Source organism: Marmota flaviventris, chromosome 2 (assembly GCF_047511675.1).
Source record: "Marmota flaviventris isolate mMarFla1 chromosome 2, mMarFla1.hap1, whole genome shotgun sequence".
Taxonomy (NCBI): domain Eukaryota; kingdom Metazoa; phylum Chordata; class Mammalia; order Rodentia; family Sciuridae; genus Marmota; species Marmota flaviventris.
Window position 1 is genome coordinate 193,868,107 of NC_092499.1, and position 23,791 is coordinate 193,891,897.

General features: G+C 42.9%; 1 long non-coding RNA gene across 1 annotated transcript; it reads right to left on the reverse strand.

Annotated features, from left to right (window-relative positions):
• Positions 1-9,556: 9,556 nt before the first annotated feature.
• LOC114101384 (uncharacterized) lies at positions 9,557-10,001 on the reverse strand. Its single transcript, XR_003584296.2, has 2 exons — positions 9,834-10,001; positions 9,557-9,670 (listed from the first exon to the last, which is right to left on the reverse strand). It is a non-coding gene; the product is annotated as an uncharacterized lncRNA (long non-coding RNA).
• Between the last annotated feature and the right edge of the window lie 13,790 nt (positions 10,002-23,791).

Below are 23,791 nucleotides of genomic sequence, written 5' to 3' on the forward strand. Positions count from 1 at the left end.
CTCCACAATACACATAATTAAAGACTGAAATACATTTCTCAAGTCAGCTGTGGTGGTGGCCCATGCCTGTAATCCTAGCAACTCAGGAGGCTGAGGCAGGAGAATTGTAAGCTGGAGGCCAGCCTTAGCAATGTAGCAAAACTGTTTCAAAATAAAAAACAAGGGCTGAAGATGTAGTTCAGTGATAAAATGCCCTGGGTTCAATCTTTAGTAGCGCATGCACACACACACACACACAAAGGGAAAAAATTTCTTATATTAAAAAACGGATGATAAACATTCATATATTCATGCAAATATTTATGTATGTATATATATGTGTGTGTGTGCGTGTGTGTGTGTGTGTGTGTGTATAAAGTGAAACAACTTTTATTTGTGGCTGAATAACTAGAAAATGTAATGAAGCAAAATATCTATCCCCCAGACATGACGGCTGGCTGTATCTAACTTGTTTGGTTTGTTATGTTTGTGTTTTGTTTCTATTTTGCTTTTTGGTTTTTAGATACTTTTTTGATTGTAGATGGATACAATACCTCTATTTTATTTGGTTATTTTTTTATGTGGGGCTGGGGATTAAACCCAGTGTCTCCTGTGTGCTAGGCGAACACTCTGCCACTGAGCCACAGCCTCAGTCCCATTGCTGCTTTTTAAGATGGAAACTCTGAGTCCTTCAGCTAGTTAAGACATTCCTCCATGTTGTAACTTTTTTATGGTTTAAGTTTTATAAACAGTGAAAATGAATTGAAATAAACATATTTATCCATAACCATCTAACACCGACTCTTAAGTGTATGTTGGACTTTCTGGCTGAGCTGACCTGGCTTGGAAGCTGCTGTGTTTGTGATGTACAAACAGATCTGGCTCCTAGATTTGCAGGAAGTATCAAGGAGTAAAAATAAGGTGTTGGCACACATCAGGTCACACACCTTTGTGGTTTTCAGTGGGCTCCAATTTTCTATTCAATGTGTCTCTCGATAGTGAGACTCCCTGACTTTCACCTACACTTCTGAGGTTGGAAAAAAAAAAAAAATTCAGCCTCTAGGACAGGGGTCATTGAGCTAATCCCAGCTTGCAGATTCCACTGGAGGTTTGCAGGCTGTGTGAATAGCTGGAGGCAGCAAAGACTGGTGGTGCAGAGCCGGGCTTTAGCTGTGTGATGTGAGGCAGGTTAGTTAACATTTCTGTGCCTGGTCTCCTCCTCTGTGAATGGGGATACTCACAGCGTCTAGTCTGCCTGGCTGCAGTGAGATTCTGAGTGGATACACTGGGGCTCTCGGGACGTGCGTGGGACGTGGTGGGTGCTGTGTATAATGTTTGCCATGATCATGACATCAGCTGCCTTCAGCTGCCCCTGCCCCAAAATGGCCACTGCTCTGCAAGTAGCAGATAAGCAAACCAGGCTCCAGAGGGAGGGATTTGTAGCCAGTGGGGGAGGAAATCATGGACTCAAGAACAAAGTTTCCTTTGACATATTTTAAAAATGAAATCGTTCACAGGAGACAACTCTTGGGCCTAGAGAAGATGCCAGGAAGGGAGAGAAAAATGTGGGCTCCTCCCAGCCCGGCAGCAGCAGGAGGGCAGAGCCAGGGACTTAGCTGAGTCATGAGCCGTGTCCTCCCACTAGCGTGCTTCTCCTAGAGATTGTAGGACTGGGACGGGACCTGGGACCTGCCAGGGCTCCTGGGTGTTCTGTGGAAACCCTCGAGAGAGACTTCCCCGGGGTCCTCACCCCTAGTCAGTGTCGCCCAGGTGTATTCCAGGTCACCGAGTCCCAGGCACAGCCTCCTGTCTGTCACAGGGCTCTGCAGTGTGTTTCCCTACCCGGCTGGTAATCGCCACCCCCTGGGTGAGCCACACCAGGCAAATTACACAGAAGTGGTAACACAGTTTTTAAAGTAGTTTTTCCCTAATAGGCAAACACACAAAGGAAAAAAACCAACCCTCTATCCTTGTGTAAAACGTGAAAAATGACATACCCACAAAGGAAATGAGAAATCACTGGTGATCCTTGCTGACCTTAGTGAATGGGAAAGGTTCAATCTGGGATTTGGGGGAGGAGTTGGGATGAAACGATACCAGAAGAAGATCAGAGGAAGCCATTTTACACCAGCCCTGCGCTCCTGATCACTTCCTTCTCAAACAGGTACTTCCCCTGTTGCGAAAAGGACCTGGATCTTCAAGATAGGGTACAGAGACAGATGCTAATGTGCCTTTAGAGTTCCAGGAGTTAAAAGCACAGGTTTAAGGTAAAAAAGCAAAGCCTAGAAGTTTGGGGTTGCCCCCACCACCACTCCCGCAGAGGGAACCCCCAGACCCAGTTTCCCAGGGCAGGACTGGAGCAGAAGGGCCCTGAGTGTGAGCTGGGCCATGGGAGGACTGTGTGACCTTGGCAAGGCCGTGGTCTCCTGAGCCACCCTTCCCTAATCTCCATTTCCCCTCTCTGCCTCCCAGAGTCCCTTTAAGATAGATGTATCTGTAAAATCGTTTTAACCGTACAATGCAAACATAAGGTGCTCTGTGAAGGAGGCATACTTCCAAGCTTTTCTGTATTGTTTGGATCAAAACATTGTTTCCTTGTCTACACTATTTATCTACACGGAGTTACAGTTGTTTGTAAAGATGAAATGAGCGGCTTCCACTAATGGCCTAGCTCGAAGCCTCGGTGGTCTAACCTTAGGTGAATTTACCTAAAATTATGTTTTAAAGATAAGTACCTAGAAACCCTCCCCATCTGCAGGGAAGAGACAGGATGAAGCCGTCCCCAGGTTAAAGCCACCACACTCACAGTTTATGCGTGACACAAACATTTGTTCCCTGGCTTTTGGCTGCAGTTCAAGGCACCAAGCTCACACACTTAATGATAAATGCATCGAGAAGTCAGCATTTCCTAGCCAAACTCCTTCTCATCTGTATTCCATCTCTGGCCAAATTCTGTGGGGCTGGGGCTGTAAATATGTAATGCCTCCTAGGAACACAGGCCAGCCTATCTGGGGGCCCACGCCCAATTGCAGTTCCACATGAAACTTGGAGGCCAGCCAGGGGTATGGCCAAATAATTACTGTGCCAGAACTAGTTCATCACAGGCCCTCCAGAGGTGGGGACAAACCCCTCCACTGTGGACTTGGGCATGGCCAGGGAGGCTCTCTGAGTTTGCCACCCTGGGAGCACCCTACCCGCGGGGGGCAGCAGGAGTCTGTTAAATCTCTCCAGCCCTGAGCTAATTTGGTGCGGGCTCCCTGGATTATGGCCCCGGTTGGTTACTAGTTGGCTTTTCTGAGCCTGCTTTTGGCACAGGTAGGGAAGGAGGAGGGAAAAGAAAATGGTGTAAGCAAGTTTCGAAATCTTAGATCATTTCATGAATGACTCAGTGTTTCCTTTTGGAAAAGTGTAATCGTTGGCTTCCATGAATAACTCGGCTCTGAAGACGTTCTAAACATTGAGGAGTTTTTCAAGCTCTCTGAACACAGCTACCCTCCCAGCTTTCATTTTTATAGCTTCCAGAGGAATTTCATTCACTTGATAACGTGGACTTGTTGAAAAATAAACTGTCACACACTTCCTCCTTGGGCTTCCTGTCCTTTCTGAGAAAAGCCTTGAGGTTGTCTTTCTCTTTCTCTCTCTCTTTCTCCCCCACTTCTTCTTTTGATTTTTCCTTTTAAAACTATTCAGCAACAATGCTGTTACTCTTTTTTTCGAGAAACTAGTTATATTCGGCACGAGAGTGGGGTAGCTGTCCTTTATTCTTGTTAGAACCAGACAGTCCTACTGCACATTCCTTTAATGGATAAAAAAAATGCTTAACTAAATCTATTTCAGACATTACCTTAAATTCATTGGAGCACATGTCAATTTTATTTTATTCTTTGAGCAGTGCTGGGGATTGATCCCCACCCCCCACCGATGGAGCTGAATCCCCACCCTCATTTCCATTTTAGAATATCAAGAAAGCCTGGCTCTATCCCTTTGACTCTCTGCACATAAACAATCCTGAAGCTTTAATCCAGGAGATGTTGGTTCTTCCAGCATTAGAACAGCTGAATCCAGCTTCAGAGCTGCAAACTCAGGAGATGTCTCTAATGACTCAATAATGGAATTAAACGTTTCTAATGTTAAAGGTATGCAAATAGAACTTCGTGGGATCAAGGCTGATTCTGTAATTCAATAAATGAAGTTGAGAATGTTACTGAGGTTACGGGAACATTATTTGCATACAGGCTTATCTTGTTTTTAAAGCAGAAGGGGAGGGGGGGAGAAGGAGGAAGGAAAAAAAAAATCCCAACTTTCACCAAATGTTCTCAAAATACAATCTCATAAGAAGAGGAAACAGTTCTCAAGCAGAAAATGCTGAATATAGGAGAATCCAAAACGCGTGGAAAACATTTTCTCAAATGTGGAGCACAAACACACAGCTAGCCTCAGGTCATCTTACCCAGAAAATGTCGCAATCAAGCCTTTTTTTTTTTTTTACTCCTGTTGTGTTAGGTCAGGGCTGACGCTGTTGCTACTCTACTCACAGGAGTTGCCCTGCTTTGGTTCAGGGCTCAGCATAGCGTGGTCTCTGGCTCTTTCTCCAAGTCAGACAAACAGCCAGATTTAAACAGGATAGGAAGAGCCAAAGAAAAGAGACACTCATTTTATATTCTCACCCTGGATATCAAATTACTGACCTTGCAACGTTTAATCCCATGAATTAAAACCAGAATCACTGTTTATCATTTTCGGAGAAAAATTCAAGTTTTTTTTTTTTTAACATCTGTGAATACATACTATCCATTTTGTGTCCTGAAGGAAACGTGCTCCTAAGCAACTGCTCATTCTTGTAAGGTGGAAATATTCCAAGGACATAACAGGATGAGCAAAGTTCATACTTATTCAGCGGGAGAGTGGATTTAAATTAATCCATTCAGAAACTAACTAACGAAGCTAATCACTTGCGCTGTCACGTGTGAAGACTCCATCCAGAGCCCATCAGCAGGCAGGGTCTGTTCCAGAGAGATTCCTGGGCTGTCTTAGGAGACCCCCCCCCCCCTCAAAACCCCCTTTGCCTGGTGCCGGTGATGGCCTCTCTTGCTTAGCCCTGTAGCAAGCCATGTCTCAGGAGCGGATTGGCCCTCCTCCAGGTTCACCATGTGCAAAGGAGGGAGGGAGAAAAGTTTGGAGAAGAAACTATAAATCGTGTCAGGATTCTTTGCATAAACTTTTTGAGATGCTTGTTTTATATGGTTGGGTCATCTAGTTCTGAAGTGTGGTCAAGACATCTGAGAATTTACTGGGGACGAAAGGGGGCAGGTGCCCTACTTTTGGTTATTGTGCCCTCCCACCCCAAAGTTTGATTCTTAAGTAGAAAGTGAGAGAAGGGAGAGGTGTTATGTACTGACAGAGGTGATAATGTTTCCTATGTGATAGGCTTGGTCCCCTGATGGCATTATACAGAGGTATGTGTTGCTGTACCAGGGATTGAGACCAGGGGCTAAGCCCTTTATTTATTTGTTTGTTTGTTTATTTATTTAGTGGTGCTGGGAATTGAACCCAGCGCCTTGTGCATTCGAGGCAAGCACTCTACCAACTGAGCTATATCCCAGCCCCCCAAACCCTTTATTTTTTATTTTGAGGCAGGGTCTCACTAAGTTGGAGAACCTGGTCTCAAACTTGTGATCCTCTTGCTTCAGCCTCCTGAGCTGCTGGGATTACAAACTGCTACCACTCCCAGCTCCTTTTACATTTTTTATGAAGTTAATATAAGATTCTGAGTGGCAGAGCCCTGGCCTAGCATTCAAGAGGCCCTGGGTTGGAGCCCAGCCCCACAAAACAAAAACAAAAACAAAACACTATTCCCATGCAGAAAAGCCAGTTTCTCACACTGTGCAGGGCCTGTCCCATCTCTTGAGGTCACCACTGCAACCAAAGTGAAGACTTTCAATCTGGTTTTCCATTACAATGTGAACACCTTTTGTGGGCTTTATTCCTGAATGTTTTTTTCCCCAAAATATCTTAAAATATATATTTAAGAAATATCTTAAAATACAAAATTTTAAAACTTTCAGATACTATGTGGTATTTTTCACTTACCAGGTCTTTAATTCACTTGTCAATAAACCCCTTCCATACCCCCACTTTTCAGAGGTATTCTGCTCGGTTCTGCCCAACCAAGAGGAGTTGGGGGTAGGGATCCTCTATAGGATCTGCATTTTATAAAATTTTACAAGAGAAATAAAAGCAAGACAGGATTGAGGGAGTTTCCATCACCATCACCATCATCATCATTTTAGTGGTGGTCCTGGGATGGAACCCAGGGTCTCACACATGCTGGGCAAGTGTTTATACCACTGGGCAGCACCCCCAGCCCCTGTCTGAATTATTTTTAACACCTGAGAATAATAATTATGGTAAATTATCAGGTGAAAACAAGTTAGGTATTAGAAAGTACTATGCCATTTAAAATAACCCACAAGCATTAATATGTTGGATTTTGGGGTGTTTTGTGCAGTTTTCAAATGTTCTGCAGTAATAAGGCTTTCTAATCATTAAAAAAAAAAAGAAAGTGTCATTCTTGAGAATTATACATGACATACTAGAGTGTGTCCTTTAATCTTTCCTGAGTGACTTTAAGTTTTTTTTTGTATTAGAGATTAAACCCAGGGGAGATAGGGGAGATTTACCACCAAGCTAAATCCTCAGCCCTTTGTATTTTTTATTTTGAGAAAGGGCTTTGCTAAATTTTCCAGGCTGGCTTCGAACTTGTGATCCTCTTGCCTCAGCATGCCAAATTGTTGGGATTACAGGCAAGCACCACCAGGCCCAGCTGGAGGGTGGTATTTTTAGCCCTGTGCAGGTCATTCTGTATGGGGTCAATAATTATTCAATTAGAATACTGAGGATTGAGCTGGGCGCGGTGTGCCTGTGTTCTCAGTGGGTCAGGAGGCCGAGGAAGGAGGACCATGAGTTCAAAGCCAGCCTCAGTAATTTAGTGAGGCCTTAAACAACTCAGTGAGGCCCTGTCTGTAAGTAAAAAATAAAAAGGGCTGGGGGTGTGGCTCATCGGTTAGGTGCCCCTGAATTTAATCCCCAGTAACCCAAAACAAAAATGGAATACTGAGGATTAGATTAGATTTTCTTAAAGAGCCAGTCTTGACACCTACAATAAACCTGCAAATGGGCTACAGACACTATACCTTAACATGTTAAAGACTTCTGGTGGTATTTTCCTGGCTTAGTCAGTTAAATGATTCATGTGTACCTGTAATGATATTTTCAGTTGTATGCCTGTATGTGCTTTAAAAAGCATAAGGATATGTTTGGAAGAAAAAAAAAAAAAACATTTTAATTGCTTTCAAATGTCCAATAAATTAAAACCCATATACTCTTACTCAAGAATTTCCTTGCCAGATTATTACATAATTGGTTGCCAAATCTCTCTAGCTTTTTCCTATTTTCTCAATCTTAGGAAATGTAGAAGATATTAAGCGTCAGCTGGTCAGAACATGTAAATGCTTTCAAAAGATTTAAATGTTCAAATGTCACAGGAAAGATTTTTAAAAATCAGGCCTCTACTTTGAAAAGACAGCTAAAAGTTTAAGAATCAGAAAATAGTAAAAACAAAACAAACAAACAAAAAAACATCTCGGTCCCTGAAAAAGAAAGAGCATATATTTTTTTTTCAATTATGTTTAAATAACCATTTGTTATCTTAAAATATAGTTCCTACTTATAACATCCCAATAAACGGCCGGTCTATGACTAAGGAAATACTCCAACTAATGATCCGCTGATAGGTGAAGAAATATCACCAAGGCCAGGAGGCCTCGCAGGCCGCTATCTAACAGTTCTGCAACAGCAGCAACCGTGGTACAAACAAGCAGTGCTTGAACCCAAACCGAGACAACCGTGCTAAGATTATTTCAGCCCACTGATCGAGTCCCTTCAGGTGAGCCCATCCACACTGGATTTTGTACAAACAGAACACAACAGAACATATTGACACTGTGGATGCCCTGGTGTCTCAGGCTACAGAAGACTTAAATTTATTATTATTATTATTATTTGCCTTGTGCATGCTAAGCAAGTGCTCTACCACTGAGCTACGCCCCCATCCTGGAAGGTTTGAATCATAACAAGTTAAAATGTTATTGTTTCCCTACGGGATTTATAGTATTTTGCCATATGCCTTCAACCTTTTATTTTTTCTCTTCTTTCTTCCCTCTCTTGCCCTCTTCTTTTCAAGATGGAGTTGTACTGGACAGTGTTGCCCAGACTCATTTCCAACTCCTGGGTTCAAGTGTTCCTCCTGCCTCAATGTGTGTGTGTATATAAATTTTTTATATATAAATAATATATTGTATATAATATTATAAACTAGTATATATCTAATATTATATATAATATATAATATACATATAAAAATATATGTATATTTTTTCTTTTGAACTCAGGGGCACTCAACCACTGAGCCACATCCCCAGCTCTTTTTTTACTTTTTATTTTGAGATAGGGTCTCACTGAGCTGTTTAGGGCTTCACTATGTTGCTGAGGCTAGCCTTGAACTTGTCATCCTCTTGCCTCAGCCTCCTGAATTGCTGGAATTACAGACGTGTGCCACCACACCCAGCTCAAATATGTTTCTTATTATACTTACCATGTATTATTAGAATTCATAACTCTGTGAGTTCAGAAAGAAGGGTTCTTATTCTCAAGAGACCCAGTCAGGGGTTGGTCTGTCCCACTAAATATCTGCACAAGTTCTCAAATGCCAGAAATGTCTTTAGAAGAAATAAAATTCCTAAATACACCCTCTATGCTCCCTCTTAGACCTCTAGGACAGTTTTGCCACTAAGGAAAACTTTTCTTTTTCTTGGAAATATAAGACTGTGAGTTTGGGGGCTGGGGGTGTAGCTCAGCTGTGGAGCGCCTGCTTAGCATGTGTGAGGCCCTGGATTCGATCCTCAGCATAAAAATATATAAATAAAATAAAGGTATTATTAAGAATGTGAGTTTTTAACATGCATTTCTTCTCCTTCTTGCTTATGAGCTTTTAAGTATCTATCTTCTTATTACAGTTAAGGTACTTAATTAAAAATCAAATATGAGTCTGGTGGTCAAAGAGAATTCTTTGAAAAGATATAGTTTAAGGCAGACAGGATTAAGGAGAAGAAATAGAACAGTGCACAGAAGTACAAATTTAGTGTCCTTCAATGTGTTTTTTCAAATAGTTTACAAAAAAGAATTGTCAAATCTGTCAATTGCCTGTTTAGGATTATTTTACATTTCTTTAAGACTTCTGAAGTTCAAAGTAAATAACTGTTACAATGGTTAGGTGCAATATTTACAAGGAGAAAATATTTCCTGAGAATTTAACATTTCTATTAAGTTGCCATGGCGCTGCCTGCCACAGCCTCTTCAAACCTCATCAAATCCATCATATTGGACATGTGTGGTCTGGTTTGGAAGCCTTCCTCAGGCTCGGTGTCCATAGGAGTTTTACCAGAGAACTTTAATATAAATTATAAACTTATTTCCAGTAACTGGTACTAAAACAAACAACAACAAACAAAACAACAACTTCTGGCCCTTTATTGTGAATCTTTATGAATAACTGAGAAAGCTGTGTTTTCAAGTTGGTGAAGTGTTCATGCATCCTGCCTGGGATCTCAAGATACACAGCGTGTCCCTGGGTCTGGAAGCAAATAGAATGTACAAAATCTGATCACCCTCATTTTCGCCTTGCAGACAGTATGAGTAGAATGGAGTATAATAAAATAGCATAGAATAAAACAAAACAAAGTGAAACAAGCTAAATTACACTGTCTTCAGACTTTATAAAAAGCCTCTATATGAACCTGTGGGGTGTGTGGAGCCCGCTGGGTGGAGGATGAAATGGGAACTCCATGCCGGAAGTGGAGCTCTTCTGATGCTGCTAATTAAGGAATGTGGAACCCGTCCTTCTGAGTCAGCGTGGCGGTATGTACAACTCTGCCCTGCTTGCTGCTTACATGGTTATTGCAAGAACTTTAGAAAGAAAACCAGAGTCTCTGAACCACCTCACATTTAAGGGGCAGGAGGTGGTGTGTGTGTGTGTGTTTGAATGGTTCCTAATCTTTAAAATGGTTCTTGCAGCTGGGCTTTTTATCAGCTGATCGCATTTACAGCATAGCCTCAGATGGCAGGGTGCTAGTCCAAAAGAGGAATGGGTCATTTACTAGCTTGCATTTTAAGGTACACAGGCTTATCAGAGCATTCTTAGGATTCGCCAGAATTACACAGCAATAAAAACATCTCTGTGGCACTGCTGGCTCTTCCTCTTTTCATTTCTTTTAGTAAAATACATGTTAATGTGTTTGATTTCAAAGGTAGTACAGGCAGAGTAGAGAGAATAATTAGAGAAAATAGGAAGTATAGAAAAGGTCATGCATATGCCTCTATTGGGAAATAACCATTTAAAAATGTTTATAAAAACTTTAAAAGGTGTGTGAAAGGTAGAGAAACTAGTAAAATAGTTTCACAACGTCCAGTTCTATCATTTCAGGATGTTAACCACATTTGCTTCAATTCTTTTTTTTTCTTTGCTGAAGTATTATAAATTCGAATATATCACATCATTCTTCTCCTTTAAGGTTAAATATGCTTCTCTAAAAAGTATGTATATATTATATATCACATATTCAGTATACCTCTCTAAAAAGTGTGTGTATATATGTATTTTTTTTATATATATATATATATATATATATATTTATACATAAAATTATATATATGTATATACACACACATAATTCTGTAATAATCCATATGGCCATTATTACAGCTAATGAAATTAACAGTAAGTTTCTTGTTATCCCATAATATTCAGCCAGTTCGTATTAGAATTTCCCTGATAAGAAAACCAATTTTAATATTTTCATGTGTACCTATATCCTACCTTTTCGCTTACCCACAAAGAGATTTGGGATTTATTAGAAATACCATTTTGCATCTTGGCCTTTCCATGTGCTATTATAACTATTTCCCAGTGGCACATTTTCCAAAACGTGAAAAATGAAGTTCTAGTTTCAACATGGCTGTGTGCAGCAGTGTGGGGATACCCCGTGATTGACATTCCTCCCTTGTCTCCATACTTCTATGGCGAGCGCTCCTTTCCCCCTCCTGTGCTAACCTCCTTGCGGTGGATCTCTGCTCACAGCGCCTTCTCCTGCGGGAGGGCTGCTTCCCCGGGCGATTCCACGAGTGTTATTGCCGCAGCCCAGCGCGGGAGCATTTGTAAGGCCCTTGACTCGTCTTACCGAGTTGTTTACAAAAGGACTGTACCAATTTACACTTCCACTTACAAAGGGCGAGAGAGCCCCTATTAAACTGCTCGGAGGCAGTGCTTTTCAGAGCTGCTATAAATCATGGGCTGCAAGAGGCTGACTTAGGTTTGTCACATGGTCACGATCACCTCGGAATAAATAAATACACATTTTCTATAGCTGTAAAAACATGGCATGCGCACACTGCCAAACCGGCACCAAGTCACTCGGATTCAACGAGGAAACCCGCTGAAAACGTGGTGCTGCGAGTTTCCACCCCGGGAAGCCCGCGCGGAGGGGGAGGGGCGCCCGCCCCGCGCATCCTGCAGGAGGTGCCGCGCACAGGTCCGCGCTCTCCCCTCCCTCCGCCGCTCTCGCCCCTGCCTTTCCTTTCCTTTTTTTTTTTTTTTTTCAAAAAGCAGAATATTCTATTTGTCTCTATCTGGCTAAGTTGATGATGCAGAAGTTGGAAAACCGGTTGAAAACTCGAGGCAAACTTCTGGTGCAAGGGTTTCCTGTAAACGCAGCCCCACAGCCTGGTGGCAGAGGATTAAGGCAGAGCCATTTTAGCCAAATTCTACTTTGTTGCCTTGGGGACACGCTGTTTTTATTTGTCGACTTCGACTAAAACTGCTTATTTCTGTTTACAGCATGCTTTTTTTTCTCCAACCGTATTGATTTGGATAAATTAGTGTGACAGATTTTTTTTTTAATGGCGGGGGTGGGGGGGGAACATGACTTGTGTGTTTATGGGAGGGAGAGGGGAACAGGAAGTGATAAGAAAATACTTAGCAGGATGGTTCTTGGTTCTTAAAAGCCCAGCGTCTTAATTTTTAATTGCCTTTTCTTTCTTCTGGAAGAAGTTCAGGAAAGATGGTCCTCTTATCCTCATTTGCCTTTCAGAGTTTCAACTCTGGCAGGGATGTCCAAGTTACTCCTCAAAACAAGTGGGAACAAAACATAATCTCTTAAAATATTTTTAAGAGGACAGGCCGGCTTGGTCTTTGTAAAAATATGTCAACAAAATGTGCTAACCACACGCCAAAAAAAAAAAAAAAAAAAAAAAATCACCCAGTTGTCAAAGGAGACAGAGGAATTAGATAAAGGAAGGGCTGCTTAGGAACAGGCAGCGTGCAGAGGGAGTGGGGCTGGTGGCATCCGAGTCACCGCCATGTATGTGCCAGGCCGATGTTTGGAGGGGAGCAACGCGTTGTCCCCATTGCACAGGTGTGGCCTAGTGCCCTGGCCAGGATTTGGGTCTTGCTTCTGGAAAGACTGAGTTTTGTCTATTTCCGGTTTCCCAGGAGCAAAAGCCCGCCATAAAGTGGTGAAGGAGCGTGGGCCTGGAAGAGTCGCAGGAGCCGGCCTCAGGTCCAGCCAGGTGGCCTCCTCATTGCGCCCGGTCGGGGTGCAGCTCCTACCTCAGCGTCCCCCGAGTCCCAGGGCCTGCTGTGGTGTGGCTGGAGGGCACACCTGGGTACGCCTGCGCGCCCCACGGCCTCCCTGCCCTGCCAAAGCCCTCACCTTTCACTCCTCCTTCTTCAGGCCTCGCTCCACCTATCCTCTGGAGAAGATGCCAAGGGAGCACTGAAGGCCAGCCGTCCCCCACCTTCCGAGAGCAAGGTATATTCTCCAAAGAGTTCCATTTGCTTTGTGTGTACCGGGCATCAGGCTGATGGCGGAGCTATTCTGGTTCTGGAGTAGACCAGTCTGGCTCTAATCTGTCTGTCCCTTACCTGCCATAAACAAGCTCCCTACTCTTTGCCCACCCAAGACTAGGTTCCCTGGTAGGGCCCTGCCCTGGGAAAGAACACAGTGTGGGGGTCCCACCTGGTTTGGATTCCTGGTGATCTTCTGTGAACTTGAGCAATGGTCTTTATGATGGTGGCGTGTCTTAACCTAAATCTAGAGCTTGCTGTGTGCGAGATTCCCCCCACACATGTAAGAGTGTCAGTGAATGCTCTTACTCCATCTGTAAAATGAGGGGAACAGAGGGCAGGAAGTCAGAGTGAGGTGGCAGAGCTGGTCAAGCTGGACCGTGAAGCCTTTTTTGTCTTTTTTTTTTTTTGGCTTGGTATTGAGAATTGAACCCAGGAGTGCTGTACCACTGATGCCCACCCCCAGTCCTTTTATTTTTTAAATTTTATTTTGAGACAGGGTATTGCTCAGTTAGTGATCCTCCCGCCTCAGCCTGTGTTGATCCTCCTGCCTCACCCATACCCTGTGTTGAAGCTTTGGTTAGAATACAGAGAGCTAGTTTCAAAAGCATAGACCTTTGGCTATTGCAGGTGCTTCCTTTCACAGTGGGGAGACCCTGATTCTGAGCCTGCCTGAGAACCCCCAAGTACCTATCCTGTGCTTGGCCTGGAAGAGCTCTCACCAGGTTGCCATTACTGTTCTCTGTTCTCCTGAGGCCAAGGTAGTGTTTAGTACTAAAAATAATGGTCTAGTCCCAGGAGTTGCATGGGGTTTGGAATTGGATCTGGGCGAGAAGAACACTTCATTCTAGTTGCAGAGCCTTAAATCAGGGAAGTTAGCTATTAAGTAAGTGTGCTCACCACGGCTGGGCTTTGCACATCTGTATATGACTTTATTTATTTATTTTCAATTTATTTATTTATTTTCTTCTTTTTTTTTTTTATTGGTTGTTCAAAACATTACAAAGCTCTTGACATACCATATTTCATACATTTGATTCAAGTGGGTTTTGAACTCCCAATTTTACCCCAAATACAGATTGCAGAATCACGTCGGTGTATATGACTTTAAATATACAGGTTATCCCGATAACTACCGAACACCAGGGTATAAACCAGATATGGAGCTGAGGCTGGCCCAGCATGAGCTGAACAAATTGTTTTGATTTCCTTCCCCTGTTTTTACTGTTACCATTATTATTATTGTTGCAGAAGTAACCTGAAAATTGGACCCCCTTAACTATCACAGTGATTTCAGCCAAGGAGCCTCTGCTCCTATTTTAGGAGTGCTCTTGGCTATATCAGTGGTTCAATAAGTCACTCAGTCACAGAATCAGGTTGTCATTCTGCTCGTATCAGGGCCACAAAGCCCCATGCCATCCACACCATGCCCCCAGGCCAATGTCTAGCTCCTCTCTGTGGCAGGCACAGTGCCACCCCAGTCTCCGTGCTCCTAACTGTGGGGCATGCTTTGTTTCAAGGACTTTGCAGGCCAGTCACTGAGCCTGGAATGTTCTTCCCCCGGAAATCCTTATGGCTCCCACTGCCACCACTTCAGGGCTTTACCCGGATGTCTCATGAAGCCTTTCAGGACCTGCCTATTTAATATCCACCCCCCTTCCCATCCTCTTGTCCCCCTTATTTTTTGCATTAGTACTGGTCATCTGACATGATAGTATTAAATGCCAACTTCACGAGGAGAGGCATTTTGTTCTGTGTCGTTTCCTGTTGTGTCCCCAACTCCTAGAACAATGCCTGGCACACAGTAGGTGCTTAATGTAGCTCAGTGGTAGAGGACTTGCCTAGTATGTGTGAGGCCCTGGGTTCCATCCCAGCAGCACACACACAAATTTTATAAAAATACATACATATATGTAAAGGCATGTTTGTATATATATTACACACAGATATTTTTATACATGTATATAAAAACTGTGTGTGTGTGTGTGTGTGTGTGGGGGAGGTATTGGGGATTGAACCAGGGCCTTGTGCATGAAACGCAAGAAGGCAAGCACTCTACCGACTGAGCTCTATTCCCAGCCCTATAAAAACTGTTTTGTAAAAATATTTTTTACATATATATTTACATTTATATGCATATGTATAAATTCGTTGAGTGAGAAATAAATGAATGAACGAAAAATCCAGGAATCATATCTATATAATTAAATATGATAGGACTGGGGACATTGCTCAGTTGGTAGAGTGCCTGCCTTGCATGCACAAGGCCTTGGGTTCAATACCCAGCACCAAAAAAAAAAAAAAGTTTAAATACAACAGCTAAGTTTTGGGGCATTGTCGCCTTGCATGAAAGCTGCTGTTCCAGTACATGCAGGACACTGGCCTTCCTTCAGGTGGGAAGAGGAGTATACATGTGGGCTGGGCATGATCCAGGAGGTGCCATGGAGATATTGAACAAAGGCCAAGGGCTTGGAGAAGCTAGCATTTGGAGAGGACCTCTGGGGAAGCAGAATGGGTGGGACAGCAACTACTTGATTTTTGCCTATATGTGGTATGTGATGGGTTTAGGGAGATTGAAAGCCAGGGTGGGGCAGGCATCCAAGGGTAGGAGTGAGTACACAAAAATTTGGTTTATCAGAAATTTTATTTCCAAGCCCGGCATGGTGGCCCAGCAGCTCAGGAGGCTGAGAAAGGAGGATCACGAGTTCAAAGCCAGCCTCAGCTAAAGCAAGGTGCTAAGCAACTCAGTGAGACCCTGTCTCTAAATAAAATACAAAATAGGGTTGGGGATGTGGCTCAGTGGTTGAGTGCCCCTGAGTTCAATCCCTGGTACCCCCCCCCCCCCCCCCCGCCAAAAAAAAAAAAAAAGAAAAAATTATTTCTAATGTTTTGTACCCTCTCCCAAAATTTAACACATTAGTTATATGTTTAAAATATTTGGGCTGGGGATATAGCTCAGTTGCTAGCCTTGCATGCAAAGGCCCTGGGTTCAATCCCCGGCACCACAAAGGAAAAAGAAAAGTAAAATATTTATTAATTTTAATTGACAAGTAATAATGTGTATACTGATGGGGTACAGTGTGGCTTTATAAGGTACACATTGTGGAATGATTATATCAAGCTAATGAACATATCCATCACCTCATATACTTTTTATTTTGGTACTGAGGATTAAACCCAGGGTGCTCTGCCACTGAGCTACATTATTTTTTTATTTTGAGACAGAGTCTCACTAAATTTCCAAGGCTGGCCTCAAACTTGCAATTCTCCTGCCTCAGCCTCCCGAGTCACTGGGATTACAGGTATGCACCACGCTGCCTGGCATTCCCCAACTTTTATTCAAGCATTTGCGTAGACTTTTCTTATGATCTCTGTGTTTTTTTTTAAAATCTATTTATGTTTATACATACATACATAGTACACACATATATATTTCCTTTAAAAATGTATTATTGTGGGGCTGGGATTGTGGCTCAGCGGTAGAGTGCTTGCCTAATACATGCCAGGCCCTGGGTGGTTCAATCGTCGGCACCACATAAAAATAAATAAAGGTATTGTGTCCAACTACAACTAAAAAATAAATGTTAAAAATATGTATTATTGTGTATTTCTAAACAAAAATGGCATACCTTTTTGCAAATTGATTTTTTTTTTAAAAGCTCTTGTCTTGGTACTCTATTCACATGAGAACATATGCCACAATTTCATTGCTTCTGACTAGTGTCCCTGTTTGAATATTTGGATGTGCCATAGTTAACACTGCCATTTTTTTTTTTTTTTTTGAGCAACATGTGGGTTGTTTCTAATTTTTCACTATTATAAACAAGGCAGCAATTAACATCCTTGTGTATGCTTCTTTGTGCATATGAGTGATTATTTACCCAAGGGTAGATACTGTAATCTACTTGCTTGTGTTTTAATTTGATCAATGTCTGTTTCTCCTGTTCAAATATAAGCTCCACGAGGGTAGGAATCGATTTGTGTTTGTGCCTCACTCCATAATTACCACCTAGCCAAGTCGCTTGGGAGAAAGGAGTGGTGGTCAATACATAGTTACTGAGTGAATCAGGCTGAGGGGTTGGCTGGGGCCATAATGTGGTTTTGCATCCTGGCATCCTGAGAGTGAACTAGGACTTGTTTTGGTAAAATGGGAGATTTTCACACAGGGCAGTAGCAGGATGGTTAATAGTGGGTTTGGGGAAAATATATTATAAGCTAGGAAGAAGGGAGGAGGAGAACATGTGATGAGATTATTACCCAGGTCAGGAACAGGATACTCTGTGCTAGAAAGGAAGGTGCCTGTGAGAGACTGTGATGATGGGATCTTGTTGATGGGATCTGTAGAATTTACTAAGTAGCTTTGAGGGGCAAGGTGAAGAAGGCATGGGGGCAGGAGTGATACTAGTCTAGAATATTTTAATTTTACATTATTGCCTTAGCTCTGAGAAAAGTACTCTGCTAACTGCTGTTGGAACCTAAGTTTGCATGACCTTTCTTACTACTTCAGAAGAGATTTACAGTCTACGGGGAAGAGGGAGGTGGAAGGTGTACCCAGAACTCTAGGGTGTGGCTGAAAAGTGGGAGGAGACTAGCCTTGGGCAATCCAGTGCCCAACTGCTGGTCCTTGAGGGGGGAGGGGGAGGAGGGAGGATTTTTAATTTTAATTTTTTTATTTATATTGTGTGTGTGTGTGTGTGTTGCTAGGGATTGAACCCAGGGCTTTGTGCATGCAAGGTAAGCACTCTACCAACTGAGCTATATCCCTAGCCCCAAGGACAATTTATCTATCTATCTATCTATCCATCTATCTATCTATGTATTTATAGGGACCTGGGGTTGAACTCAGGAGCCCTTGACCACTGAGCCACATCCCCAGCCCTATTTTGTATTTTATTTAGATACAGGGTCTCACTGAGTTGTTCAGTGCCTTGCTTTTGCTGAGGCTGGTTTTGAACTTGCAATCCTCCTGTCTTAGCCTCCCAAGCCACTGGGATTATAGGCATGTGCCACCACACCCAGCTGGGTTTTTAAAATTTTAATTAGTTTATTTATTTTTGAGGTGCCAGGGATTAAACCCAGGGCTTTGTGCATGTGAGGCAAGCACTCAACCAACTGAGCTATATCCCCAGCCTTGGATTATTTATTTATTTATTTATTTTGGTACCAGGGATTGAACTCAGGGGCACTGCACCACTGAGCCACATCCTCAGCCCTATTTTGTATTTTATTTAGAGACAGGGTCTCACTGAGTTGCTTAGTGCCTTGCTGTTGCTGAGGCTGGCTTTGAACTCGCTATCTTCCTGTCTCAGCCTTCCAAGCCACTGGAATTACAAGCATGTGTCACCACACCCAGCTAGATTTTTTGCTTTTTAAAAAAAAATTTTGTGGTATGAAGACACAAATGGTGTCACTCTACTTTGTGTACAACCAGAGATATGAAAAGTTGAGCTTTATATGTGTAATATGAATTGTAGTGCATTCTGCTGTCATATATATAACAAATTAGAATAAATTTTAAAAAATTTGTTTTGTGATACTTTGGGTTAAACCCAGAACCTCCTATATACTAAAAAAGTGTTCTATCACTGAGCTACAGCCCAAGTTCAGGATGTTTTAACTTTGCCTCAGAGCCAGAGGGGGCTGACTGGCGAACATTCAGGAAATAGGATGCCAAGAAACTTGCATCAGTGTAGATTTTTAGAATTGAGGAAATTTAGGTTAGTGACAGAACTGGAGTTTGACCTGGGGTTTCAAATGACCCACTTGTTTCAGTGTAGTCTAGAAGGTAGGAGACAAATTGTATGCTGTGTGACCTTAGGCAGGCTAATTAACCCTCCTGAACCTCTGTTCCTCTTTTCAAATAAAAGGTGATTATAACTAAAAGGAAGAGGATTGAGGGTTGATGAAATGGCACATAGTCCAGTGCTGGGCATGCCCATGGGGAACAGCTCTGATTCTGTGACCATACACCTGGCCAGGGGGAGGAAGATGTTAGCTTGAAGTAAAAGGAATCTACCTTCTTGAAGCTTGTCTTGTCCTTGTTGAACCAGAACAGGCTCTTTCCTGCGGAGGAAGAAATATTTGAAGTTCAATGGTTCTCTTGCTCAGCCACTGCCCCACCCCCCTCCACCCCCGTGCTGGGGATGAACCCAGGGCTTCAGCCTGCTGGGTGACTGCTCTACCACTGAGCCAAACCCAGACCTGGGTCTTTCAGTTTTACTTCCCTCTCCTTTGCGCAGCTTCCCTGGGCTCCTGGAACATAATCCCAAGTCTTAATAGGGGCCATTAGATCTTGCCAGCCACTTTATCTGGAATTTTGTTTCTATTGTACGAGACTTTTGGGGATTTTACAAAGGCTGTGACACAATCAGTCTTGAATTTTGACAAGATCAGTGTGACTGCCCAGAGATGTGATTGTGTGCATCCCTGCTGGGAGGGTGACTCTGGAACCCAGGGACCTGGGCCAGGACCTGGAGTCAGCCATGAAAATAAGCTTTGGGAGTTGGGGGGAGAATTCTGGGTGAGAAATATTATAAATGCAGGGGCCCTCCATGTAGAGATGGCATTATGGGCACCCAGAGAAGATGAAGAAGAGAGGTGCCAGCATTGGGACCTGGGGCCCTTCAGGGTTTGGAAGTCAAGGAGAGGGGGGATACTAGCACAGAGTGATGGGAGTAGTCAGGAGGGCCTGGTGGCCCAAGTGCAAGAGAGCACAGGGTCTGGACTCTAGCAGGCGCTGGAGATGTGGCAAATGAGATGGAGAGTTGACCATCTCCTGTCCTGCCTCAACTGAAGTTCCGTCCCCAGTGCTTGGCCAGGTCTTTACAAAGTCCTTGTTCCTCTGTCCTTGCCCTGTCCTGCTCCAGGGGCCCCTGATGTGTGCAGTTCCTTCCCAAGCTTGGTGTTCTTCTTGGGGCCCTTTTTCCTTTTCTCTTCCCTGGGAATGAAACACTCCTCTCTATCTTAGTATGATTTGCCATCTGACTTCCTGGGGGGGTCTCAGCTTTCCAGGGAGCCCCAATCAAATAAGCAGATGTCTGACTCTCTCCAGTCACCAGGCCCCTTGGGGTACAAATATAACCGTGTGTGTTATCTGTCTCCCCAGAGGGACAAAGGCCTACTTGTTTTGCTTACTGTTCTGCCTCCCATACCTATAACAGTGCCACACTCCCCAAAAACTGGGCATTCAGGCTCTGCACAGCCTGTCTCAGGTCCTTCTCCAGAGCCCTGTTGAAGTACGGATATTTGTTATTTCTATAGTAGAAATAATTGTATTTTCATTATCTTTTTTGTCATGTTCCCCACCCGTTTTTATAGATAAAGAAACTGAAACCTAAGAGATTAAATTATACTCAAGGATTCTGCTTCTCTTAAGAAGTGGAACCTGTGTATTAGAGCCCAGGTGATTGGACAGAGATGGTCCTAATCAGGCCATCAGGTCAGGAGCTTGGGGAACAGAAAAGGCAGCAGCTGATTTCCTGGAGAGAAGGAGAAGGGGTGCTGGGGAAAAGGCAGGACAAGGCTGGAGGCCCTGGTCAGAGGAGTGGCAGTGGCTCAAGTTTAGAACATTAAGTGAGAGGCTTGCTAAGACAAGAGCCTGGGGGTGCTAGGCCCAGCCAGATCTACAGGGCTGGTAAGGCATGCTGTGGAGTCTGTTCTTTTCCCCGAGGCAATAGGAAGCCATTAAGCAGGGTGGTGACATGATCTGATATCCACTGTAAAAGATCTCCAATGTTAGAGATGGAAAAGACATTAAGGCAAACCTAGGAAGGAATAAACTGGGAGAAATCTGCGCACACTCCTTATTGTGGGTGTGGGTTGAGGTGCCTTCGACTAGGCTGGGCTAGAGAAGAAGGTAAGGGGGCAAAGTTTACAGTAAGGGAAAGGCTGGAGATGTGTGTATGTGGGGAGGAAATTTCATCTGACTTCAGGGTTTTGGTTTGAGTGGGTGGATGGGAAATGGTTCTGATTATTGGGATGATGGGATTATTGGGTAACAGGATTTCAAATGTTCCTTATTTTCCTCTTCTCCGCCTTCCTTCATCCTGAAGCTCCGCCCCCAGAATCCCTGATGAGTGCTAGAAGCTTTGGAGAGGTGTTTGTACACGTGTAATCATTAAGGAAGTTTACATGAACATTTTAAGTGAAGTCAACCTTGGAAAACAAGACGTAATGTCAGGAAGATGTAGATTGTGTTTGCAGCGGGGGATAAAGGGACAGTTCGAATCGAACTGACTTCTTTACCTTCTGGTGATTGACTTATTCAATCAGGTCTCCATTATATCTAAATCTTTATTTAAATTGGCTTTCTGCTTGGCCCCTCCCTTTCTGGTTTCCTTGTAAAAACCAGCAATCACACATCTCTTCCAGTATTGCTCCCAGCCAGGTGGACTGGCCAGCTCCTAGGGTTTCCAGGTTCCAGGCACTGCCTTCCCCCCCCCAAAGGTAATTTCTGCTATCTATTTTTTATCATATGTTATGCTGATATTTTATAGGAGGTTTAAAATTGTGAGGACTTGCGTGGGGTTGAGAAATTTTAATAGAAAAAAAGTGTGGCATTCCCTCGGGTTGTTATTCCTACTTCATTTAGTGCATTCAGTCTTGTTAAAAGGGCTGTCCCTGTTTCCTTCTCAAATGTCCTTTGTAGTTTGCAAATGCTGGCAGGTCTGCCCAACTTTTTCATTCTCTTTTCCTGCCGCCTCCTCACTGCAGTTTTTCAGGTTTTCCTGCTCTGAACACTGAATTCTTTTACTTCGATTATCTATGTTGGCTCAATTTCAGCTCCAGGGATTTACTCACAGTTTCCAAAAAAAAAAAAAAAAAAAAAAAAAAAAAGAAAAAAATTCTTCTTTTTTTAATAATAATAGTTCCACAGTGAAATACTTATGAGAGAAGATCATATTAATTTCTGTTCTTCTAATTAAGGCTAAATCTCAAAAGATGATTCCAATAACTATTAAAATCAGCAAATCAGAAGTTTTTTTTTTTTTTTTTTTTTTTTTTTGGTGGTGGTTATGAGACCCGAGAATGCTGGGGCAAGCAGGATCTGGATAGAAAGTCAGATGTTAGCCAAACCTAGAGGCCTGATAGTGCTCGGATCAAATCAGAGATAATGTGACTTTATAGGCGCATATTGGGAAATCAGACTTAAGGAGGGCCTGCGTGGGTGATTGTGGAAAACGAGGTGAAGCTGATGGTTGTCGCATTAAGAGGTGCTGAGAGGGGCTTTGCTTTTTGGCCCTCCTGGGGGCAGCTTGTCCCGAGCAGTGGGCTCACAAGGGGGCACAGCTCTGCGGGTCCCCCTCTTTGTTTTCCGCGTCTGGCGTTTAGCAGCACCTGACTCTTTGGGAGCGGGTCTGGCCCCCAGAGAAGGCGAGGCTGGAGCACGCGTGGGAGGAGCCAGGGCTCCGAGAGCAACGTTCCATTTTTAGTTTTCACTCCATACGATAAAGCGAGTTCTTAGCTCTTATTACGAAACTGAATGTTCCTAGTGTTCTCCTGTTACTTTTGGAGTTTCCATTTTTAATGAACTACACACGCTTTCCATATAAATCGGAGGCGTGTGAGCCTCTACATGCTGAGGGAGGAAGCCCTCACCGCGAATTCTCATCCTCGCTCCGCGGCCTTTTGAAAACAGTATGTATTTGCAACCCAGCAGTCAGTCACTGGCAGAATTTTGCAACGATTTCCCAGTTTTGTTGGCTGGTCTCCAGGAGTTAAGGCTCTTTGTAATTCTTTACTCAAACATCAGGATCACATACAAAACTCTTAGCAGATAGATCAGTTAACACAATTCTCTTTCAGTTTTAAAAGCTACAACATAATAAGATTTTTTTTTTTTTTTTTGGTGGTAGGAGGAAGGGGAGGAGAAAGTAACTACCCTATGATGCCATAATGCTCGACAAAGTCGTGGCTTTGTGAGGGCATAGGGGGAAAAAAGCACCACCTTTTTTTTTTTTTTTTTCTTTTGCTCCAAAAATAATTCAGTAGCAACTAGGTCTGTGAGCCAGAGTCCCATTGTTCTTAGTGAAACGATTATTTGTCAAAATATTTGATTGTTTCCCTATGCCTACTGAAAAGTTGAGACTTTTCTTTTTGCTCCATTTTGACACTGGGTTTTTTAACTATCCGCGCTATTGTGTTTACAGCATTCAAGGTTTCAGAGTTCAAAGGTTACCCATTAACATGTAGAGTGAGGCTACACTACGGTTAGACTCAACCTGGTGCCACTTGTTCATAGTTTCTTTGTTTTGGAGCAGGGCTCACAAGTCATTTGTTTTGATAAAGTGAAGTTTCTTGCTCATGAAGAGTGTGTTTTTGAAGTATGTTTTAGAGTGTGAATATTAATAAGGTATTAACAAACATTTTAAGGAAAGGTATTCATCTTTTGTGAGAAAAGGAACTTAGTACTGAAAAATGATCAATATCCATGTACTGCAGTGAAAAAAACAAAACAAAACAAAACAGTGCTGGCCTAAGGATCTACTTCTGGCACTGCTAATTAATTAAGTGTGAGTAAGTAATTGATTCACTTCCTTTCTAAAAAAGACTAACCAGACCATATGTGGGGCTAGTAGTTATATATAAAATGACAGCAAAACATTAGGCTGGTCTAGCTCTTCCTCTTTGCTAAGCTGGCTTCTCAAATTCCTTTTCCTATTTATTAAGGATTGCGTCGCTCACCAGTTCCGGATCTTTTTTTTTTTTTTTTTTTTGTAGTGCTTTTTTTTTTTTTTTCTTCTGATATAGGAAATATATTTTAAGTGCTTTTCTTTTTCTTGATGTGTTTTTAAGGTTTTCCATTTTGGATATACTGAAGGCCAGTTTTTAAAAAAACAACTTGGCTATTTTGTT